Genomic DNA, 22,412 nt, shown 5'->3' with positions numbered 1-22,412 from the left:
GTTTGTTAATAAATTATATTTGATAAAAAATAAGTCTCATCAAGTTATCTGATGGGTGAAGGTCGATCTCTTACAGCTCTTAGACTATAATCATTTAATAGAACAAAAGATTATGCTATTAGGAACAATTAAATTAAATTTAAAAGACTATATTTCTATTTAAGCATTTAATTCAAAGGTGGAAGAAAGATATCTTATATTAATTTACATAATTACGGAAAATACGGGGGACACGCCAAACGGGCAAGTGGCTTAGGACTAGAGGCCGGTGAAACTCAGCTCCGAGGGGGCGCTCATAGGTCATAGGCCTCACAGCCGGTGAGGAGCTTTATCTCCGAACGATCGTCGGGGGTACCAGTAGCTCCCGCCGCAACGCCTTACCATCAGGTGTTCTGACATGCAGCGGGGCTATGTTGTGGAGATGCTCATGGGAGTCCCGGGCGATAAAGTCATTTCTGACGTACCGCCCGCCCCGACGATAGTACAGAGGGAAAGACTCTGCTGGGCCTGCACACGGCGGCCCGTCGGACGGCGACAACAGGTGGTACCAGGCTGCAGCAGCGTATGTGAAGCACGAACGGACGTATGTCTTGTAAATGGCGAGCCTGGTCCTGGTCGGAAGCCCGGACGCAAGTATCGGCCGCAACAAGAACCTGGCCGCGCGAGTCTGACCGATAACACGGTTGACATGCGCGGCCACGCTCAAGGAGCGGCCGATGTCGCATCCGAGATACCGGACCGTGGTCCTAAACTCGACATTCACACCTCGGAGAGTGAGTTTGTTTGGGACGACTCTGATACGGACCGGATCGTAGAGCAATGCCGCGGTCTTTCCCACATTGACCGCGACTCTCCAACGGTCCAACCTCTGGAGCAGTACCTTCAAAAGCCTCTGCATCCTCATAATGGCTGCAGAGGGGAACGGAGAGGACGCGAAGTAGGACGAGTCGTCTGCGAACAAGACCAACTTCACGTCCTCCTCCCACGTCCGAAGGTGCCCTCCACGGTGGGTATATCGTTTGTGCAGAGGGCGTATAGGAAAAAGATAGATACATATCATTTCGCTCCAAAGATATATATCACTCATTTAGCTCACTAGCTTATTTAGATCACTAGCTCAGTGATCCAATTCAATTGATTGGTCTCTTAATTAATTCATTTCTTCGTCTAGCTCTAGAACATTTAGCTCAGTATACATATATCACTCACTTTGTATTGGAATATTTACAATGGTCAGTTCATTTTGTAACTGTCAACAATATTTTTTTTGAAATAGCATCGCATTATTCATAATATAAACTTCGCAAATTAATGGCTATCTTTTTATGTAAGAATAAAGCAAATAATATATAAATTTGGTTTTAACAATATATGAGTTAGGTTAAGCTTTCCTCCTATAGAAATAATGTACATTTTTCCTTGACAGCCCAATACGTCGAAACGAAATTAGCGTGAAGTGAACGGCTATTCTCGTCAGCGGGCCACACAATACATCTATAACACTCATTCATTCTTCTTTCATTCGCTCATCAATCCACGATACATATCATGAGACAAATGAGCTAGTGATCTAGTGAGCTATAACTGAGATACTAATACATTCGGAGCTACTGTGAGTTAGTGATACATTCTATTGTACATCATACATCCTTTGCAGTTTCCAAGGACGCCAAAGACCATGCACGAACAAGATGAATTGGGAGTAATTATTGAGATTAAGTAATTGGGAGCTTAAACCATACATTTACAAATTCATCAGAGATATGTTATTGTGTCTATTAGATTATACAAAAATTCACTTAAATTTAGAAATTATTTTCTAGTGTGTACTATAACCAGATTATATCTCATAGTGAGAGTGTCATTCTTTTTATCAATTATTCCGTAATTTACTCCAACTTCAATGAGGTCATCCAAAAATTCTTCTCGAAGATGTTCTGGGATTTTGAAGGGACTTATTGCTAAAGCTGTATCTGAAGGAAAAAAAGAGTAGATATTAATTTATATTATATTAATGTTATATTTATACAACAAATTAATCAATATGCATGCGGAGTCTCTTTTATAGCCTGAGCAAGTAGACGAGCATGCAAACCACGTGGTGGAAAGCTTTCAAAAATGTTCTTTCTATCATATTGCGTTGATGAAACCTAGAAAATATATAAACTAGCATTTTCTTCGGAATTAGTTTAGGGTTTCATTAATTACATATAGTTTAAGCTCGTCTTTATTATCTAGTCAGTGATACCAAAACTTGTAAAGCACTTATTCCGAAATTCATAAATTAATGTTGAAACGGTGAAACAGCTGTTATACAATCCAATCGAGACTTTGAACTCATGTCTCAAGATATATGGCGGTGTTCGAGTTGTTATGTCTATGGGCTCCGGTTGCAAGGAAGCTAATGCAAATTATAGGCGTATCAAAATTGACTGGTTTGAAATTGAGAGGTTTTGGAGTTTTCACCTTGAGAATTAGCAGTTCCCGGTAAAACAATTTGATGAGCAGTAAAATCGAGTGTCGACAAAAAAGTGCTCCTTTTCAGTAAATTTGAATAATAGACTTTATAACATAGCTCTTAGTCTAGATTAGTAAAATGTCTTCTTGACATTTCGATTTCACTACATATTGAGTTAGTGCACCAAAATTAGACATAGATATAGTTGTTGCAAAGTACGAGCACGCGTATAATTAGAAACACTTGTTATGAATAAAGAAATTATAACTTCAACGTACAAATGTTCCTAAAAAATATACAAATTCAATAATTAATAATCATGCAATAATATACCTAACCACTCAAATAAAAAACTCATTAAATGCATAAAAGTATGAAACATATCTTAACTTTTAACTACAAAATGAGTCTTACACATATAGGAGTTTATTTTCGTTACTGGCCGCTTGGACGACTAATTAGAAACATTTTAAAAAGCATCCACAGCTCGTACCACCACCCTGCCTATTTCTGCCGTGATTACTGGTGGTAGGACCTCTTGTGAGTCCGCGCGGGTAGGCACCACCACCCTGCCTATTTCTGCCGTGAAGCAGTAATGTGTTTCGGTTTGAAGGGTAGGGCAGTCGCTGTAACTATACTTGAGACCTTAGAACTTTTTTTTTTTTTATTGCCTATATGGTTGGACGAGCTCACAGCCCACCTGGTGTTAAGTGGTTACTGGAGCCCATAGACATCCGCAACGTAAATGCGGTAGGTACCACCGCCCTGCTTATTGCTGCCGTGAAGCAGTAATACGTTTCGGTTTGAAGGGTGGGGCAGCCGTTGTAAATATACCTGAGACCTTAGAACTGATGTCTCGAGGTGGGTGGCGCATTTACGTTGTAGATGTCTAATGGGCTCCAGTAACCACTTACACCAGGTGGGCTGTAAGATCGTCCACCCATCTAAGCAATAAAAAAAATCCATTTTAGACTGGCCAGCAAATAGTCCGGACTTAAACCCGATAGAAAATCTTTGGTATATTGTTAAAAAGAAATTCTCAAAGAAACGTAACACCAGTTAAACCGAACTACGAATATATATGAAGCATTTGTTGAAGCATGGAATTCGATCCCCTAGAAAAATATATGACATTGATTGAATCAATGCCACGTCGTTACAGTGCTGTTGTTGAAAATAAGGGATACGCCATGGCGCCACTAAATATTAATTACTAGCTGACCGGCAGACTTCGTAGTGCCTCAGTCGATAAATAAAAGACACATCAAGGGGACACATCAAAGGAAAAACAAAATTGTTTGTTTTTATATAATTCCGAGTTTTTTTTATATTTTCTCACCTTTTAAACCTTCTCTGGACTTCCACGAATAATTCAAGACTAAAATTAGCCAAATCGGTCCAGCCGTTCTCGAGTTTTAGCGAGACTAACGAACAGCAATTCATTTTTATATATATAGATAGATAACTATTGGTAGACTGTGGATAGTAGCTATTTCGTAAATAACAATACTAATTACTAATACTTAAAAAAATATTGTTTTTTATACTTTTTTGTTGTTGTTTCTAATTAGTTGACCATTATTGTTCATACCTTAAAACTGATTTATATGTTTGTCCATAATGTAATATTAAAACTGCACTTGTGTAGTGAGATTTATATTGATTTTCTAATAAATAGTAAATCATTGAACATATTGTTGTCCTATTTATTGTTTAATTTCAAAATAAAAACGATTGCGGTGAAGTATCTTACACAATGTCAAGGACCGCTGGTAGTGTTTCTAATTATACGACCACCACTGTATATGCCTAACAATAGATTGCAATATTTCTATTAATCATGTTATTTAATCTATATAAAATATTTTACCGCATTAATGTGAATAAATATGAATTAAAGGATGTATGAGCATACTTATAGTATTATCTTATATTATATTATAGTATTATATATTATATTATTATATTAGGTTTGAAGGGTGGGGCAGCCGTTGTAACTATACTGAGACCTTACAACTTATATATCAAGGTGTGTGGCGCATTTATATTGTAGATGTCTATGGGTTCCAGTAACCACTTAACACCAGGTGGGCTGTGAGCTCGTCCACACACCTAGGCAATAAAAAAAATAAAAAATTATAGTATTATGAGATATTTTTCTTACCTACTCCCTCTTCGATCAACAATGTTAGTATTGTAGTACTCCCTTTACTATATCATATTATTTTAAATAATATTTGTTATATTAAATAATACTAATTTACTATAAAATATACTTTTATAGTCAGTTTATGCTCAAGTCGCGCGAATATTTTTAAACTTTTATATTGAATAATTAAATCGGCATTCTCCTTCTTATAGATTGCATTATAAATTAATCATGAACATACGATTTATGTAGATATCACGTATGTTAATTTAACAGTGATATTCGACTGATTGTTTATACCTTATATAGTTATATAGATTTTTTTAAATATAACTCTATAAAACCAAACCATCTACAAACAAATTTCAACGTACTTTTGAAATCCGATATTTTGTAAACAAATTTCTTTTGTCTGGTACGAGTATCTATAAATCGGAAGCCGACTTTCTTCAACAGTTGCTCTATAATAAGATCTGGTTCCTGAAACAAGAATAAGTAATTGAAAAACTAGTACATTCGACAAAGAATTCTCGACAAATGTATATGCGAAAAAAACGCGAGATTAAACCGTAAACGAAGTTTTAATTGTATATTGCGAAAGTCGAAGAAATACCTATTATCATGAGGATTTTTTTTTTGTATTAAAAGTCAGTATTTTTTAACCCGATAAATACCGACAAAATTTTGAACTCTATAATTAAATTTGAATAGTGAAATTAATCATGACTATAAAACAACAAAAAAATGGGTTGTCTGTAAAATCGGTTTACTGACGATAGTTGAACGTGACAACGTCATAAGAAAATACTGATGGAATGGTTTCATTTTTCAATTATCGCAATTATCGTTGCTATAAGCAATTCACTTTTCACTGAACTTCATACTTGACGTAAGCATGTAAATGTATTATTGTATAGCAGCTGTCCACGCGGATGCATCGCTCACTCAAGTAGGAGAGAGACAGATGTCGAACGCTGCCGAACGCGGAGGCTGATTGTGCCTCTTTGTCGCTCGTTGCGCGCTCTCGCTTGAACTTCGAGCCTTAAATGAATCGCCTCAGAGCGAGGTAACGCCGCATGAGTCATGTTTTTTCGTGCGTCCAGCCGCCACACAGTGGGTCGATACTGTGATTTTAGTGACTTAGGGACCAACTTTGTTTTTTTATAAATTTTTTTATGTAGATAGATAGAGCTCGTTAATCTCAATAGTAATTGTTTTGGGCAAAAATTACAAAAACTTTATAGTTTGGTCAGAAAAATGTGTTTTGTGATTTTTTTGTATGGAGCGGGTCACATTAAATTAAATTCCTGCTAAGTACCGAGAGGTCCCGCTTTGAAACTATATTTTCCTTATACCTTGTCTAGTCTACTATCATTTGATGCTATGAACATGTGCATAAAGTTGCAACTCTGCCAAATAAATGGATCGAAAAAAATTAATAAATACATAGAATAAAAACCTTTATATTTTTTTTCGTAAATGCTTTTAAGTTAAATTTGATATGGATTAGTAAGTAAAAGCACGTAATGATACCCATAATTACATAATACCTAACAACAATACATTTAGTAGGTCTCTAATTAAGCAATCTCTCTAATTATTAAGAAAGTTAACATTATTTAATGAGGATAATTAGTTAAGTAGCCATTACTGGGTAGTAGAAAATATAGTAAACATTTGTTTGTCTCTGGAAGTATAAAGTGACCATGTTTATTATATACTAACTAGTGTTCGTTTATTCGTACTACTACTAACATCTCGTGATTGTCGTTGTGATCTTGCTGTTTCCGTTATAATTGATAATTTTGTTAACAATTTAGGATTATTTATGATTTTAAGAGAGCAACTACAGTCGCTGTCTGATAATAAAAAACTCTTTCAATTCCTACAAAATCAAATAAACGTGACCGAAGAGAAAAATGTTGAGCTCCAAAAATTCAGTACGCAATTTTGTTCAAATATAAGTGCAATATAAAAACGAAGTAGTCGCATGTTAGCACAGTTTATAAGAAAAAATGTGATTGGTTAGAATGTGCAATAAACTGGCCCGAAGGAATGATACCTGAAGCTATCAACACTGCACATGAAAGGCTCGAGATTTCTAATACTGAAGATGTTGAAAATGTACCACCCTCAAATGTACTACAGAAGCCTCTACATCTATTTTTGCACCTCGAAAACCTTTTGAAGAATTGGGATCCAGGCAAAAACGAAGACGCATTGAACAAATTTACCAATCGCTTTCGTTATCCCCAGATGAAATGAAAGCTACTACAATTACTAGTTTGAGAAACACTAGAAATGAAGATGTAGGAGAAATAATGAACCACTTGTCAAATCACCCCGAAGATCTAAAAAAAGTGAATGAGTATTTAATTACAAGTAAAGTGAAAAGTAGTACATATTCTCCCGATAAGGCAATATTAGTTTCACTTAAATTAAGTGGCAGTATATAAACCTAAGAGAAGCAGCAAGTGAAAATGGGTCTGATTTATACCCTTCTTAATATAAAATTAAGCAAGAAAAGACCAAATGTTATCCAGGGTAAGACGAGGTAATTATTACTGAAGAAGGAGCTGCTATTAAAATGCAAGCATTACTAAACTTGGCGCTATATAGGCTTTTAGATGTGATTACTTCGGATTTGGACTCTGCAAGAAAGCTACTGCTTATAAGCAAATAGGCTTTGATAGAGCCCCAGGTCAAAGTAATTATAAACAAAAAACTGAAACAGAGTTTGATGATTCATCTATTTTCATGGTCAGTCTAGTTCCTATAAGGCTTCAGAAATTTGATGGAACAATTGTTTGGGAAAACGACCTCATCAACTTTTTACTGCCGTCCAATAATGATTAAATTTACAAAAGAAACGCAGTCAACAGTGACAATTATAAAAGCTAGCATAACAGAAGAAATAGAAAGACTTCAGCCATCAAAAATCAAACAAGTTGAAGTTAAGCATCAATTGCACATGATGATGATAGACGGCAAAATAACCTCATATTTTTCAGAAACATTTTCTGCTGTCTGTGATATTTGCAAAGCAAAACCGTCAGAGTTTTTTGGAGTGACTTGCTTATCAAAGAGAAAATAATGAAGAAATATTCCAGTATGGAATGCCATCTTTACATGCCTGGCTAAGATGCATGGAGTGCTTACTTCATATCGGTAAATATAATTTTATTACTTCACAATTTTTTCATCGTATGTAGTTTCCTGTGAGATTATTTTTTATATGACACTTTTTTGTTTGCGTCTTATCGTTTGGACTTCAAGAAATGAGGTTGCAAGGGGGGATGTCAAAGAAAAAATATCAATCAGAAAGAGCGCTATACAGCAAGCGTTAAAAAGGAATGCGGTTTACTTATAGATGTTGTCAAGCAAGGAGTAGGAACAACCAATGATGGCAATACTGCCAGAAGATTTTTCAGGGATGCAGAAGAAACAGCCCGCATAACAGGAATACGTAAAGATTTAGAGAGAGAGAGAGAGAATACACTTTATTGCACACCAAAACACAATTTACATTCAAAAAAACAATCAGAAAACAGATAAATTTGTACAATAGGCGGTCTTATCGCTAAAAGCGATCTCTTCCAGACAACCGTATAATTTATAGAAATTCTGGAAAATATAAAAAAATATAGCAGGTATGTTGCGGTGTACTATAGATAATACGTTATAGAAAATATATACATACAATAAACAAAATATATACCGTTTACATATAATATGAAATATATACTTATTATTATATACCAATATACATACTTACACACAATACATACTAATATACTTACATACACATAATACATCAACAGTATGGAAATAATAAATGATGATGCAAACAAACAGCACTAAGAAGATAAGTAGTGTTCCTTCACCATTCTTTTAAAACAGTTTAAAGTTTGAGCACTTCTCACTGCATCCGGCAGAGCATTCCACAATCGAACCGCCTGGACGGTGAATGAATGATCAAAGAATGATGATGAATGCGCCGGCATTTTCAGTCTCAGGCTATCCGATGATCTCAGGGAAAAATTATGCGTATCACGTAGGAACTCGAAACGTTCTTTGAGATATATGGGGGCATGGGGGTTAAAGAGAGTACAGTATAGTAATGAAAGGACATGAGTATTGCGGCGAAGGCGAATTGGTAACCACTTGAGTTTAGTGCGAAATTCAGATACATGATCATATTTCCGTAAACCAAATATGAATCTTATGCAGAAATTTTGTAGCCGCTCAAGTTTATCAAGTTGTGTTTCAGTTAAATCAGTATAGCTGGCATCGGCGTAGTCAAGAATTGGAAGAAGGAGAGATTGTGCAAGCGCAGTTTTAGTGGCAGTTGGAAGAAAATTTCGTAACCGTCTCAAAGATCCAGCTGTTGCAAACACCTTCCGGCTAACCTCTTTTATCTGAGCGTTCCATGAAAGGTTTTTATCAATTAAGATTCCTAAATTTTTTTAGAGATTAAAGATTAAAGAAGATTTAATAGAGAGGCTTCACGTGATTCTTCACTCTGTTGCATCTGGAGAGCGCGTTCCCAATTTTTCGGAATTTTTTAGATATACTGCAGAATTGTATGTTAATGTATATCCCTGGTATTATATATGCCTTCCAGTATCCATAAATTGTTGGCACATGGCAGTGATATATAATAATGAAGAACTTTGGTGCCATTCATATAGGTAAACTCTCGGAAGAGGCAGCGGAAGCTCGCAATAAAGATTTTCGGAAATATACAGAGAGATGTTATTCAAGAATGAGAAGTAGAACATCGACTAATGAGGATATTTTACACAATCTTCTTTCGTCTTCTGACCCAAAGATCGAAAGGTGAAACAAAATATATAATATTTAGAGAGATTGCATAATTAGAGACCTACTAAATGTATTGTTGTTAGGTATTATGTAATTATGGGTATCATTACGTGCTTTTACTTACTAATCCATATCAAATTTAACTTAAAAGCACTTACGAAAAAAAATATAAAGGTTTTTATTCTATGTATTTATTAATTTTTTTCGATCCATTTATTTGGCAGAGTTGCAACTTTATGCACATGTTCATAGCATCAAATGATAGTAGACTAGACAAGGTATAAGGAAAATAAAGTTTCAAAGCAGGACCTCGCGGTACTTAGCAGGAATTTAATTTAATGTGACCCGCTCCATACAAAAAAATCACAAAACACATTTTTCTGACCAAACTATAAAGTTTTTGTAATTTTTGCCCAAAACAATTATTATTGAGATTAACGAGCTCTATCTATCTACATAAAAAAAATTATAAAAAAACAAAGTTGGTCCCTAAGTCACTAAAATCATAGAATCGACCCACTGTGCGCCAGCCGGCTCCATCGGATTATAATACGTTGTCACGTCAAAAAACCTTATAAGAAAGTTCAAAGTCACTCAAAAAGCTATGGAGAGGGCTATACTCGGGGTTTCCCTGCGAAATCGAATCAGGAATGAGGAGATTTGCAGAAGTAACTAGCTAATTGATATAGCCCGAAAGATTGCAAAATCCACTACAATTTTTTGTGCAATAGGCAGAACAAATTGCTCGTAGAACAAATGGCCGCTAAGGCCATCGTTCTTGAGTGGCAACCACGCACTAGAATGCGCAGCGTGGGTAGGCCTCCCACAAATGGTGGATCGACGACTTGTTAAAGGTCTCGGGGGTATCCGCTAGATATAGAGCGCATAAGATCGGTCATTATGGCGACCCTTGGGGAAGCCCTATGTTCAACACTGGACGTGTATGGGCTGTTAAAAAATATTAGAACAAACTTCTAAAAGCTTATTTTTATCCAACTACCGAAGAAGATAATGTTCTTTGAGTGTATGTATGCATATATATCTTTGGTAAGCTCTATGCTCTATAGCCAAAACCTTTTTGACGGATTTCAATATATGATATTTCATTACATTCATCTTGGTTGCGGGGGATCCGTTATTACAACATGATATCCACGATGTTGAATTTGTGAAATGCCACACAAGCCTGGACCTACACACTACACTTTTCCAGGCAGAATAGGTATATGAATTTAACCACAAAACAATTAATACATTTCTAGTCGTCGTAGCCTAAAGAAGACGTTAAGTTTATCCGTATCAAACGAAGTGACAATGCAGGTATTCAATTGATACCAGAAACCTAGTTTTCTAAAGATATAGATAGGTACATCATTCAAGTCCACGAATAACTTCCACAATTAAAAAATAACTTCTTAGAATTAAAAAAACCTGTGTAAGTGCTGGTTCTAGAGGCTGAGGCTACTTATAAACCTACACAGGAAGATATCACCATTCTGCCTATTTCGGCGGTGAAATACCTAATCACGCGTTTCGGTTTGGAGAATGGGAGACTTCAACCTCATGTTTTAAGCTGCGTGTCGCATTGATGTTGTAATTGATGTCCATAAGCTCCGATAAACATTACAAAAAATAACTAAAGAAACTACTGTAATATACTATTCATTGCGGTAAACTCTGAGTAATTTATTTTCATCATATCAGAACAGATAGAACAATGCGGTAAAATTTAAAGAAAAAAAGTATTATTACCACTCAATCGTGATAAGGCGAAACAAATAGATTTAAATCCTTAAGCCATGTAGTCCATTTGGGTGCATCTTTGAGTCCTTCATACAAACTGTACATATACGAAAATGCGGGAATTGTTAAAAGGCATTCTCCGTCATTGGTCATCAGGTTGTAAACGTTTTCAAAAACTTTTCTGAAAAAATAAAGGTAATTATATTTTCAAAGGTTTTGAAATTCCTAAAAACCTCAAATCAGTGACAGACTCTTAGGGTTGAAGGAAAGGCTGATAATATTGAACTATTTTTAATCAAGAACATTGTAATTACATGCACATTACTAGACCGAATAAGTATGAATTTCATGCCCATACCCTTTTTTATGGTTGAAGGATTACAGGTGGCTCGGAAACCTTTACAATTTCACCAGGACAGATGGGCGAGCAAAGGCTCTGCCAGGAGGGGTGGTATTAGCTAACAGCTGTCCTAGCGACTCCGAAGGAGACCTAACAACTCGAGAGCAGCTGCTTCGCGATTGAATCTACTACCGGGTCGGAATCGCGACCCGCTGGGGAGATCCGGCAGAAACTCAGCTAGCTGATACATGAGTTAAGCCGCTCGTCGACCTCGGCAAAGAGTTACCGGATTCCCCGAGCCTCCTCCTAATGTTAGAACTAAAGGCGTCTAATGTAAAAGTTATAATCTAATGGATCCGTAAGGACGTGTCTAGGGCGTCGATGGTGAGCCAGCAGACCCATATCCATACGTTTTCCATACCTTATACCACTAATCTTTCGAATACAGTTTTTTTTAGCGAAAGTGCTTAAACTCTATTCAAATCTGTGGCTAAGCTTCTCAGGATGGAGAGAAAAGTTGATTGCATTGCGCTGGTTTTAACCAAAAATTTAATAAACGCATATGACTCACTCCTGATTTTGAATCCAATGTAATGTGTAAAATGAGAAAACATGGTCGAATTTTCCATTCCATTCATCGGGAATATCATCTCCTATATTAAGTACAGTGAAATCTGTCGTCTCGTTTCTTTAACGGTCTTTAGCATATTTGACCATTCTCTCATTGATATCACAGCCTAACAAAATATTTCTGTTTTTTGGTAGGTATGTTCTTATAATATCAGTGACACTTCCATCAGCACAACCAATGTCTAAAATATTTTCTCCTGTGACTTTCCATTTCAATCTTGACGAATATTCATTCAATACGTCAACGGCATCCTTCCTCGGAATACTGTTACTGTTTTGGTATAATTCTGCATCGTCGTTCATGGAAAACCTGAAAATAAAATTAAAAATATCGAGGATACTGTATAGATTAGTTTTTAGTAAGTTATGTTTACTAAGTGTAAGTAAGTAAGTAAGTGTTTTAGTTACAGACGAGTCATACGAAAGAAATGCGATTAAACAACACCGAATCGGCTCCTATTTTGATCAAAGGGTGCCTCCCTCGAGCCGATGAGAAGCCCCATCGAGCAGATGAGAAGCTTCTGTTACCTGGGCAGCATTGTGGACGATAGGGGAGGCACCGAGGCGACTCTTATAAATAAAGTCAGAACCGCGTTTAACTCAGGCCGTCAACTTAGGCCAGTGTGGAGTTTCTCAATCTTAACTAGACGAACAAAGGTCAGGATCTTCAACTCAAACGTGAAATCTGTGTTGCTGTACGGGAGCGAAACTCGGTTTGTTCGCAAGGACTCGCAAAACAAACTCCAATTGTTTGTGAATAAATGCCTACGTCAAATTTTGAAAATCTTTTGGGTTGAGACAATCACTAACAACGAGTTGTGGAGGATCACCAAGCAGGCACCAATGGAGAGGGAGATCCTTACGCGGAAGTGGCATTGGATTGGTCACACGTTAAGAAAGGTAACTAATAGTATGTTGCTACCATGAACACCTGAGAACCTGCTTTATTTCGCATACCTTTAGAAAACCTAAAATATTTATTTATTAATTACATAATAATATGTAGTAATGGCGCAATAAGGTATTTTAATCTTTTAAACTTTATACAATAGGCAAAATGAGCCAAAGTGTACGTTCGCATTCCCCGCTATCTCTCTAAGAAACATACTATTCTAGAATATTCTTTTATGAAGTCGTCATGAACTAAAACATAAGAAGCTCGGTGTAGGTACTCGTACCGAGCGATACGACTGTGATGGTGTTCGAATCCCGCATGCAATTACCATTTTTTTAAATGAAATACAAACTAATCACACTTTTAAGAATGACCTTCACAATAAAGGAAGAGCATTGTGTAATAAAAATCAAACTCGGTATAAAATATAAATTGCGTAAATATATAAATATAATATAGTATGGTGCTACCAAGTCCTGTGAGCTTGCACTGATAGGTACCGCCGTCCTGCCTATTTCAGCCGCGAAGCAGTAATTCATTATGGTTTGAAAAGCGGAGCAGCCTTTGTACTATAGAACTGACTTTTATGACTCATGCTCCAAGGTGAGAAACAGTATTAGTGTTGTTGATGTCTATAGGCTTCGGTAACAACTTGAGGGAACAACACCTTGAGCTCGTTCAGATATATCCAATAAAAATTGTATTAAACACTGATTTGCGGAATTGCTGCAAAATAGCATGACAAGGTCTGAAATAGGAAGTATTTTTTTTTAATTACACAGATGTGTGGGCGATCTTACAGCTCATATGGCGTTAAGTGGTTACCGGAGCTCATAGACATCTACAACGTCAATGCCGCCACTCATCTTTTGATATGAGTTCTAAGGTCTCAGTATAGTTACAACGGCTGCCCCACCCTTCAAACCGAAACGGATTACTGCTTCACGGCAGAAACAGGCAGGGTGGTGGTACCTACCTGTGCAGACTCACAAGAGGTCCTACCACCAGTAATTTTTATTACACGATGTTATTCCTTCACCGTGGAAGTCCATTGGGAACATATTTTGTTAGGTACGTATTTCATTAGGAAAATTGGTACCCGCCCGCGGGATTCAAACACCGTTGCATCGTTCCAAACAAATGCACCGGACCTCTTATTCTTTAGGCCGCGACGACTTCAGTCGTAGTCCGACTAAATCTAGTATAGACCTAGACCAGACTAGTATAAATATAATAATAGCTTGGTTACTCAATGGTAACGACTGGTTACTCAATGGCCGCAGCCAAGTCCCCAAATTACAATCTGATAGAGCACACGTGTAATTTGCACCAACAATAATTCGTGAATAACTGGTTACGGATATTGTCATTTAATACATCGTCGAATTTGAGGCCCTACACCAAAAATGAGATAAGATACGAATTTGATTACGTCAATTATAATTTTCCGAGACGCTCATTAATACATTGGGCCGCCGGTACATAATGTTACAGATAATTTTTTTTTTTTTTGTAAATTAGTACAAAATAATTATGCATAAAATATTTGTATCAATCATAATTATATATTTCGAAACCAATTTGTTAATAATATAAAAAATAAGATAAAAAAGAAGATAAGATAAAACATGAAGCCACCATAAGTAAATATTTCGCAATGTACATAGATCATTCAAGAAAACTAATTGTTTACTAATGTCTCTAATCGCAGGCAAATATTTTTGTTGTTAAAACTAATTTGACACCTGTTGTATTATAATTAAGACCTCATATTTTAAGGTGGGTGGTGGGGTTCACATTATGATGTATTTTTTTTATTGCTTAGATGGTTGGACGAGCTCACAGCTCGCCTGGTGTTAAGTGGTTACTGAAGCCAATAGACATTTACAACGTAAATGCGCCACCCCTCTTGAGATATAAGTTCTAAGGTCTCAGTATAGTTACAACGGCTGCCCCACCCTTCAAACCGAAACGCATTACTGCTTCACGGCAGAAATAGGCAGGGTAGTGGTACCTACCCGTGCGGACTCACAAGAGGTCCTACCACCAGTAATTTCGCAAATTATAATTTTGCTAATTATAAATTACAATGTTCTCATGGACGTCTTAAAAGGCGATTGACGGTTCACACGGATATAGGTTGAAGCGTTCTCCTGTTCGAAACTTCAACCTTTGGTAACTTTACACCAGGCAGGCAGTTTCCGTAACAAAGTAAACAAAAAATAAATTACCTGCATGAGTTTCCATTCCTGACTTGATTTTGACCAACCATAATGCTGATTTTGCACACAATACGTAGTGATTCAATGAGACAGTCCTATTTATAATGTCTTTTAGAGATCCTTCGGATTTAGGTAATTATAACAACATTACATATACAATTTTTTTTTTTTTTTATATTTTTATGCGCTATAAATTACATTTAACTATGTTATAATTCTCTAACATATGAATGCGTGGAAAATATGAAGTTGACAGTGCTCTTTCTTATAAAACTTTAATGTCGCCATCAGATCTCATGACCTATGTAAGTGTAGTGTTCGCTCCGCGGCCCGGATTAACCCTTTCAAATCATTGAACCCCGTTTTTGTAGGTTAGCCGTCGGAGCACCGCCATTCATGAGGAACGTGGATATTCACGACGATCTGGAGCTTGACTTCGTCATTACTGACGTACGTCAGTACGTCATTTTGAGAAGGCGACACAACATAAAAACCCTCTTGTCGTGGCCGTCGGTAACTACATAGCCAATCCTGCGGACCGAATGGTAAACAGTCGACGTCGCCCTAAACACGTTATTTTGGTTCCTCTCAATCCACTAACCGTGCTTTTAGGTACCTCAAGCACCGGTCACCGTTCAGGGAAAAAAAAGGTCCGATTATTCTGTGGGGCAAAGTTCCGTTTGTAGAGACTGTGTTAATCTTATAATACAGTACTATTCGAGCTTCAAAGACTGAGATTCCGTTCATTTACAGTATTTTACAGGTTGATTATTATTACACGATGATTCGCTACTATCTAAAATCTTATCAATTTATATGTATGTCGGAGACATTAGTTATTGATTATTAGTTTCGGTCAATCAGTCATTAGTTTGGTAGCTAAACGAAACGAAGCACGATTCCCGAGAGATGGCAGCACGATTGCAGTATCGTCGGAACTCTGCTATCTTCGTGCTACGCTACGAATAATAAAACAATACAAAAGTTATTACGCTTCAAAAATGGTTCCACGTAAATAGCTACCGCGGAGGGCGGGGCTTAAAATAGCTACAGAACGGCGCGCCAGTTCGCTGTTTCACTCGTGTCGTGCGGTCGTGTTGCCTCAGTTTTCGGTTGACCAGATAATTATTATTTTGTTTTTTTTTGCGTGTGCAGCTCTAGTGCGAATATCACGTGTTTGTCATCGCGGTCTATTAATGTTATTCTTGCATGTTATTTGTAAATATTTCCTTATTTGTGAGTGCTTAACATTTATTTATTTAGTTTAGTTTATGTGTCTCGGTGTTGGTAAGTAGTTTTATATTCTTTAAATATGATTTTTTCTTAGTTATTATAAATTAATTATTTTTTATGGTGTACCCTCACTTATAAAATGTAATATGAATTCTGATAAAAATAAACCTCCCGATCCGGGGATACCAGAACATGATTCTGAATCCCAAGATAGTGAATCCCTAGGATCTCCAAGTTTTTCAACATTAACAGCTCCTTCCATTCGGTCAAGTTCTTCCTCACCTATTTCTGACGTCGAGCTATTACCAAATGAAGTTTCATCGAGGAAAAGAGGCCCAATCGTAGATGATCAGTCCATTAAACACAAAATAACTAGAATTGAAAATTCGACAAAATCATCGAAAAATAATCAACCTTCCACCCCGGCATACACTCGTAAATACCTATCATCAGATTTGGGACCTTTTGCAGTACACGTTTCTAAGATTGAAAGTGACCCCTCTTCAGGAGTATCAATCTACCCTGTAAAATTTGGTCAGTTCATCTTTAAACATAACATTCCACATATCAGTAAAGACGGAATTAAAAAATTAGGCCGTAACAGGATAGTTGTGGAATTTACGATCTCATCTGCTGCAAACGATTTCCTAGAAAATAGTCTCCTACCTGAAAAAGGCTATAAAGCTTTTATCCCGTCTTATCAGATAACTCGCATGGGAATTGCCAGAGGCATTCCCACAGATTTCTCTAATGAAGAGATACCAAACTATATAGATGTCCCATTGGGTTGCGGAAAGGTAGTTAAAGCTAGAAGGCTTAATTATAAAGTTAGGAACAAGACATCCTACGAATGGCGTCCTAGTGAGACAGTAGTTCTGACTTTTGATGGACAGTGGCTCCCTCGCTACGTTTATTGCGACGATAACGATGACTCATTGTCCTGCATTTTTTGTCCAGGCACACATTCTGCTTTAGATAAAAATTATCCTGAGCAACAACGTCAACGCGAAATCAAAACACGTATGTCAGAAGAAGGAATATCTTTTCAGGAGGCTGCAAAAGGCATTGCCGCCTCTCAACGTCCATACTCAGAAGTTCTAAAACAAGCTCACGTTACAAGAGCGCCCACCCAAGATCCAATAAATCACATTGAGACTAATTCTTACAGAAAAACCGTGTTTTTAAAACCAAAACCTAGAGCCCCAATTCAAAGGGGATATGATAAAAAAGCCCAAGAAAATATCATCCGAGAATTTAATATGTCTACCCCTGAAAGCGGTTGTGCTCTGCAGAGTTCTAAAACGATTTCCAACTCTACAGATATCTCTAAAATCCGATTCAGGCACCCGTCGCGTGCTGACGTGTTCATCGACCGTTCGATTGCCCGACCTCGGTTCGGGGCACATCTGGCGTCCAAGTGTTTTTCTCGGAAGTGACTACCTGTGCTAATTGCGTCGCATCGCCATCTGTGTGCGGACGTACCCCTAAATTCCAGGAATTCGTTCGGTAACTTAGTGGCCCGTTTGCAAGCAGACGGCTGTGTGCCGTAATTAATTGCGATTAATACAATTTTTGGGGCCTCACCGTAAGGCGAGTGTGTTTTTAAAGTCCCGGGGCAGCCCCCCCTGGGCACTCGTCTATTATAATGGAGTCCACGGTCGACCTGTTTGCGGAATTTCTTCGCCTTAGGTACCCAACGCTATCGGCAGAATTTTTAGAATTCAAGACCCATCACGCAGCGAACTTGCCGGCGGTCTCCATCGCCCCCGTCGCTCCTGCGTCGTCCATCGTGGCCTCCGTCGCGCCCGCCGATCCCGTGTCCCCGATACTCGCGCCCAAAACTCCTGCGTCGACCGTTGCAGCTTCCGCCCCAACCGTGCGTTCGTCCGCAGCCTACGTTGCATCCGTGCGTTCGTCCACGGCCTCCGTCGTGCCTACGTCGTCCACTGCGCCCGCTAAAACACCCACCCGCAGGTCGCCCGCGCCCTCCTCATCCGACTCAGAGTCGGACATGGAGGTCGACCCTTCCCCCGCCGCCGCGACTGATGGATTCACAGTAGTCCAAAAAAGTAAAAAGCGCGCTGCGGAGGCCCGAGCTCCCGCGGCCGCTAAAGTAAGCAAAGCCGCGAACGCGTCGCGTCCCCGCCCTCCAACCCCCGTCGCTCCCGCTGTCCGTGCCACACCGTCGCCGCGTCCGGTGGCGCAATCTAAAACTCAGACCCCTCCCCCGGTTATCCTTCAAGAGAAGGCAGCTTGGGACCGAGTTTCCCTGGCCCTTAAGGCCAAAAATATTAATTTTGTCAGCGCCCGTAACCTCGCCAACGGGATTCCAATAAAAGTAACGACACCCGACGACCATAGGGCCCTCTCAAGTTACCTTCGAAAGGAGTGTATAAGTTTCCACACTTATACGCTCCAGGAGTAGTGCGAACTCCGCGTTGTCATACGTGGAATCCCGAAGGAGCTAGGATGCCGATCTCGTCAAGGCTGATCTGATAGAACAAGGCCTACCAGTAAATTCCGTGCACCGCATGCACACCGGCCGCGGTAGGGAGGCATACAATATGGTTCTAGTCGTCCTCCAGCCTACCCCCGAGGGTAAGCGAATTTTTAACATACGGACCGTCTGTAGGCTCTCCGGTATCGCCGTCAAAGTCCCCCATAAAAAAGGCACTCCTAGTCAGTGCCATAACTGCCAACTGTACGGGCATTCTTCCCGTAACTGTCACGCGCGCCCCAGATATGTTAAGTGTTTGGGCGATCACGCCACGGCCCGTTGTACTCGCGACCAGAAAACCGCCACCGAACCGCCTAGCTGCGTCCTGTGCCGAACACAGGGTCACCCCGCGAACTACCGCGGATGCCCCCGAGCTCCAAAAATAAATGGCTGCGTCGCCCGCCAAAACCGCCTCCGAGCTTCCCGCCCAGACATCAAAGCCTCAGCACCCTCTGTGCCGAAGGCTAAGCCTACCTTCGTGCCGGAGCCGGTGCCCAGCGGCTCGGCCTGGGCTAAACCGTTGCCATACACGAACGGCTGCAGCTCCCCCCTCCGCGATTCGTCCCACCCCCGCGATACGTCCCTCCCCCGCGATTCGTTCCTCCCCCACGACCAGCACTCCGACCGTGTCCGATAATCTCGCTCTAGCGATCGACTTTTTTCAGTCGATCAACTTTGAGCGTGTTAACGCTTTGGGTGACGCCATTCGCGCTGCCTCCACTGCACAACACTTCATCGCCGTTGTGTAAGAATACGCTGACGAATACGCGTTGTTAAATACGTACGTCCTCCCCTCACTCCGCCGGTAATCAATGGCGTACATTAGTAGAATAAAGCCCTTATCCGTAACGATAGGACACTTAAGTAATATTTGTAACATTTGTATATATACTTAAGTAATAATTGCATTAAAACTTAATGCAATAAAACTTAAAATGTATAATTGTATTTTCCCGCCTTTTTTATGGTCGACTCAATTTTCTTATGTTAACATGAGGAAGAAAAATTGTCACCCATTCGAAGTATCCTAAATGTTGACCCGGTATTCTATTATTTATATTTATTTCATTAAAATTATTGCTACGAAGAATCTACCACCGGTTCGGAATCACGAACCACTGAGAAACTCAGTGGGTTGTTTCTGGCCGAACTCGTCGAACGGTCGAGACAGTGACCGGTGCTTGAAGAGCCTAAAAGCACCGAGAGCGGATGCAGTGGATCCGATAAGGCATGATTAGAGCGATGGCAGCTTTGCGTTGACCCGTTGCGTCGCCAGGGTCGGATATGTAATTAGCGGCGGCCACGATAAGAGGGTTATCGTGTCACGTGTCGAAGCAACGTTATGACGATTTCTTAATGTACTTTTGTAACTATTATAAAAGATCGACATTCCTCACGTACCACGATGCTCCAATTGCTATCCTGCAAAAACGAGATTGGATAGGATGATGATTATTTGGAGAGTTAATGCCTGTGCGGTCCGCGTAATGCAAGTTTTGTGGAGTAGCACTTTGCTACGAAGGGGCAATTTACTTCACTTTGATGGCGGGAATAAAAAAAAATTAATTTTTTAAACTAGTCTATCATCAACACAATCAATTTCCAAAAATATTCGAAACTGAGTTAATAGGCGGAAACATTTGGTATCACCAGTATTTTTCTCATAAATACTGACAAAAGAGTTTAGTTCAACAAACACTCGCTAGATAGCGCATTGGTTAGTTTTAAATTAGCCGAAATGAGAACTTATAGCACACAAGTGTGCTGCCGGTCATGACATATGGCGCTGAAACGTGGACATTGACCGTAGGTTTGGTCCGTAAGTTCAAAGTCATTCCGATAGAGGCACCCGTCACGTGCGGACGTGGTCATCGACCACTCGATCGCCCGGCCTTTGTTCGCCCGGCTTTTGTTAGCCCGGCCATTGTTCGCGCGGCCTGTGTTCGCGGTACATCTGCCGACCAAGTGTTTTTCCTGGAAGTTTTTATTTGTTTTGTTTCTTTTTGTTATTTCTGTGTTCGTGGTACATCTGCCGACAAGCTGTTTTCCTGGAAGTGTTTATTTGTTTTGTTTCTTTTTGTTATTTCTGTTTTGTTGTATTTTTTCTTTGTCCTGTAGTAATCACGCCGCATCGCCACCTGTGTTCAATAGAACCGCTCGGGTCCGAGAAGTTGGGGCAAGGCGAGTGTTTTCAAGACCCGGGGCCGCCCCACCTGGGCACTCAGCGATCATGGACGCTGTATTCGCGGAATTCCTCCGACTTCACCACCCACAGCTCGCCTCAGAGTTTCTGGCCTTCAAGGCCAATCACACTGCGAGCCCTCTCGAGGACTCCGCCGTGCTCGCTGCTCCTGCGTCGCCTGTACCTGCGTGCAAAGCTTCTCCATCGAGCACCGCAGCCTCCATTGTGCCTGCCGCTCCCGTGTCGCCTATACTGGCGAGTAAAGCTGCTGCGTCGTCCGCCGTGGCCACCGTTTCAGCTGAGCGATCATCCGCGGCCTCAGTCGCGCCCTCTAAAACACCTACACTTGCTCGTAGGTCGCCTCCTCGTGCTCCGATTCTGACTCGGACATGGAGGTCGACCTCGCCCCCGCCTCATCGACGGATGGATTCACCCTGGTACAAAAGGGTAAGAAGCGTGCCGCGGAGTCCCGAGCTCCCACGGTCGCTAAAATTAGCAAAGCCGCGAACCCGTCGCGCCCCCGCCCTCAGACTCCCGTTGCGCCCCCAGCCCGTGCCACTCCGTCGCCGCGTCCGGTGGCACAAAATAAAACCCAGACCCCTCTCCCGGTTATCCTTCAAGAGAAGGCAGCTTGGGATCGAGTTTGCCTGGCCCTTAAGGCCAAAAATATCAATTTCACGAATGCCCGTAACCTCGCGAACGGCATTCAAATTAAGGTTCAAACACCCGACGACCATAGGGCTCTCTCTTCTTACCTCCGTAAGGAGCGTATAAGTTTCCATACGTATACGCTCCAGGAGGAGCGCGAACTCCGTGCCGTCATACGTGGCATCCCTAAAGAGTTGGATGCCGAGCTCGTCAAGGCCGACCTTCTCGAACAAGGCCTACCGGTTAACTCCATACACCGAATGCACACAGGCCGCGGAAGGGAGCCATACAACATGGTTCTCGTCGCCCTCCAGCCTACCCCCGAGGGTAAGCAAATTTTCAACATCCGAACGGTATGTAGGCTTTCCGGAATCGTCGTCGAAACCCCACACAAGAAAGGCACACCTAGCCAGTGCCACAACTGTCAATTATACGGGCATTCTTCCCGTAACTGTCATGCGCGCCCCCGATGCGTCAAGTGCTTAGGCGATCATGCCACGGTTTCTGACTTTTTGCGTGACCATCAAATTGATATCTTTTTAGTGCAGGAGACCCTACTTAAGCCCGCGCGCCGTGACCCTAAAATCGCGA

The 22,412-nt window shown here is 40.1% G+C and overlaps 1 pseudogene across 1 annotated transcript; it reads right to left on the bottom strand.

Annotated features, from left to right (window-relative positions):
* Positions 1-1,811: 1,811 nt before the first annotated feature.
* On the bottom strand, positions 1,812-15,319 carry LOC149501772 (juvenile hormone acid O-methyltransferase-like; annotated as a pseudogene). Its single transcript, XR_016323939.1, has 5 exons — positions 15,271-15,319; positions 12,086-12,454; positions 11,184-11,355; positions 4,982-5,087; positions 1,812-1,973 (listed from the first exon to the last, which is right to left on the bottom strand). The product of XR_016323939.1 is annotated as a juvenile hormone acid O-methyltransferase-like (transcript).
* Between the last annotated feature and the right edge of the window lie 7,093 nt (positions 15,320-22,412).

This window comes from Bombyx mandarina, chromosome 12 (genome assembly GCF_030267445.1).
Source record: "Bombyx mandarina strain Sakado chromosome 12, ASM3026744v2".
NCBI classification, from domain to species: domain Eukaryota; kingdom Metazoa; phylum Arthropoda; class Insecta; order Lepidoptera; family Bombycidae; genus Bombyx; species Bombyx mandarina.
The sequence above is the reverse complement of the archived record's forward strand: the minus strand, read 5'-3'. Positions and strand labels throughout refer to the sequence as shown.